Source organism: Peromyscus maniculatus, chromosome 4 (assembly GCF_049852395.1).
Source record: "Peromyscus maniculatus bairdii isolate BWxNUB_F1_BW_parent chromosome 4, HU_Pman_BW_mat_3.1, whole genome shotgun sequence".
In the NCBI taxonomy this organism is placed as follows: Eukaryota; Metazoa; Chordata; class Mammalia; order Rodentia; family Cricetidae; genus Peromyscus; species Peromyscus maniculatus.
Window position 1 is genome coordinate 113633279 of NC_134855.1, and position 3738 is coordinate 113637016.

A 3738-nucleotide genomic window follows, 5' to 3' on the forward strand; every position below is an offset into this window, starting at 1 on the left:
CACTGATAAGACCAAGAAGGAACCACAAGGAGATGGGCAGACGTCAAGGCAGAAGTACATACAGCAAAATGAAGAGCAATACAGCATCACCAGAACCTAGCTCGCCTCCAACATCTAGACCTGAACACCAAAAATTGGAAGAAGCAGAAGAAAGTAGCCTTATGAGTAACTTCATGAAGAAGGTAGAGGCTTGTGTAGAGGAAAAGACAAGAAAATTGGAAGAACGCTGTAAACAACTAGAGGAAAGGGCAAACAAATTAGAAGAAAACAATAAAGCCCTCCAAGAAAACAATAAAGTCCTGGAAGAAAACATTAAAGTCCTGGAAGAAAACAATAAAGCACTGAAAGAAAATCATGAAAAAGCAATGAAACAAACAAAGGAAACAGCCCAAGAACTGAAAAGGGAAATTGAAAAAATAAAAAAGACACAAACAGAGGGAATGCTGGAAATAGAAAACCTGAGTAAAAGATCAGGAACTTCGGATGCAAGTATAACCAACAGAATGCAAGAGATGGAAGAGAGGATTTCTGGCATTGAAGATACAGTAGAAGAAATAGTTCCATCAGTCGAAGGAAACACTAAAGCCAACAAAGTCATGAACCAAAATGTCCAAGAAATCTGGGACACCATAAAAAGACCAAACCTACGAATTATAGGGATAGAAGAAGGTGAAGAATACCAACTCAAAGGCACAGAAAATATATTCAACAAAATTATAGAAGAAAACTTTCCCAACTTAAAGAAGGAAATGCCTATGAAGATACAAGAAGCCTATAGAACACCAAACAGACTAGACCCCCAAAAAAAGTCACCTCGACACATAATAATTAAACAACTAAATGTACAGAATAAAGAAAGAATATTAAGAGCAGCCAAGGAAAAAGGCCAAGTGACCTATAAAGGTAAACCCATCAGAATAACACCCGATTTCTCAATGGAGACTTTGAAAGCCAGAAGGACCTGGACAGATGTAATGCAGACACTAAGAGACCATGGATGTCAGCCCAGACTAATATACCCAGCAAAACTTTCAATCATCATAGACGGAAGGAACAAGACATTCGAAGACAAAGCCAGATTTAAACAATACCTATCCACAAACCCAGCCCTACAGAAAGCACTAGAAGGAAAATTCCAACCGAGGGAAGTCAGATACACACTTGAAAACACAGGCAATAGATAAAGCCACAACAGTAAACCCCAAAGAAGAGAAGTACACACACTCTACCACCAAAAATAACAGGGATGAAGAATCACTGGTCATTAATATCCCTTAATATCAACGGACTTAATTCACCTATAAAAAGACATAGACTTACAGAATGGATACGAAAGCAGGACCCATCTTTCTGCTGCATACAAGAAACACATCTCAAATTCAAAGATAGACACTACCTAAGAATAAAAGGCTGGGAAAAGACTTTTCAATCAAATGGTCTTAAGAAACAAGCAGGGGTAGCCATCCTGATATCCAACAAAATAGACTTCAAACTAAAATCAATCAAAAGAGATCAAGAAGGACATTACATCCTCGTCACAGGAAAGATCGACCAAGATGAAGTTTCAATTCTGAACATATATGCCCCAAACACAAGGGCACCCACATATGTAAAAGAAACATTACTAAAGCTTAAACCACATATAAAACTCCACACATTAATAGTGGGATATCTCAACACCCCACTTTCACCACTGGACAGATCTCCCAAATCGAAACTTAACAGAGAAATAAAGGACTTAACTGATGTCATGACCCAATTGGACCTAATAGATATCTACAGAACATTCCATCCTAACAAGAAAGAATATACTTTCTTCTCAGCACCCCATGGAACTTTCTCTAAAATCGACCACATACTTGGCCACAAAGCAAATCTCAACAGATACAAAACAATCAGAATAACCTCCTGTGTTCTATCAGATCACCATGGTTTAAAGCTAGATTTCAACAACAACAAAAACTACAGAAAACCTACAACCTCATGGAAACTGAATAATGCTCAACTGAATCACCAATGGGTTAAGGAAGAAATAAAGAAAGAAATTAAAGACTTCCTAGAGATCAATGAAAATGAAGACACCACATACCCAAACTTATGGGACACTATGAAAGCAGTGTTAAGAGGGAAATTCATAGCACTAAATGCCCACATAAAGAAGTTGGAGAAATCGCACACTAGTGAATTAACAGCACATCTGAAAGCTCTAGAACAAGAAGAAGCAAAGTCTCCCAGGAAGAATAGACGCCAGGAAATTATCAAAATGAGAGGTGAAATTAATAAATTAGAAACTAAGAGAATAATACAAAAAATTAATGAAACAAAGAGTTGGTTCTTTGAGAAAATCAACAAGATAGACAAGCCCTTATCCAAACTAACCAAAAGACAGAGAGAGAGAATCCAAATCAACAAAATCAGAAATGAAAAGGGGGACATAACAACAGACATTGAGGAAATCCAGAGAATTATAAGGTCATATTTCAAAAACCTCTACTCCACAAAACTGGAAAACCTAAAAGAAATGGACATTTTTCTGGATAGATACCACATACCTAAGTTTAATCAAGACCAGATAAACTATTTAAATAGTCCAATAACCCCTAAGGAAATAGAAACAGTCATTAAAGGTCTCCCAACCAAAAAAAGCCCAGGACCAGATGGTTTCAGCGTAGAATTCTACCAGATCTTCAAAGAAGAGTTAATACCAATACTCTCTAAATTGTTCCACATAATAGAAACAGAAGGAACATTACCAAACTCCTTCTATGAGGCTACAATTACCCTGATTCCTAAACCAAACAAGGATGCAACAAAGAAAGAGAACTACAGACCGATCTCCCTCATGAACATTGATGCAAAAATACTCAATAAAATACTGGCAAACAGACTCCAAGAACACATCAGAACAATTATCCACCATGATCAAGTAGGCTTCATCCCAGGGATGCAAGGGTGGTTCAACATACGAAAGTCCATCAATGTAATACACCATATAAACAAACTCAAAGAAAAAAACCACATGATCATCTCACTAGATGCAGAAAAGGCATTTGACAAAATCCAACACCCCTTCATGATAAAAGTCTTGGAGCGATCAGGAATACAGGGAACATACCTAAACATAATAAAGGCAATATATAGCAAACCAACAGCCAACATCAAATTAAATGGAGAGAAACTCAAAGCAATTCCACTAAAATCAGGAACGAGACAAGGCTGTCCACTCTCCCCATACTTATTCAATATAGTACTTGAAGTTCTAGCCAGAGCAATAAGACAACATAAGGAGATTAAGGGGATTCAAATTGGAAAGGAAGAAGTCAAGCTTTCCCTATTTGCAGACGACATGATAGTATACTTGAGTGACCCCAAAGATTCCACCCAGGAATTGATAAAGCTTATAAACACCTTCAGCAACATAGCAGGATACAAGATCAACTCAAAAAAATCAGTAGCCCTCCTATATACAATGGACAAAGAAGCTGAGAAGGCAATTAGAGATACATCACCCTTTACAATAGCCAAAAATGACATAAAATACCTTGGGGTAACACTAACCAAGCAAGTGAAGGACCTATATGACAAGAACTTTAAGTCCCTGAAAAAAGAAATTGAAGAAGATCTCAGAAAATGGAAAGATCTCCCATGCTCATGGATAGGCAGGGTTAACATAGTAAAAATGGCAATCTTACCAAAAGCAATTTACAGATTCAATGCAATCCCCATCAAAATACCAAC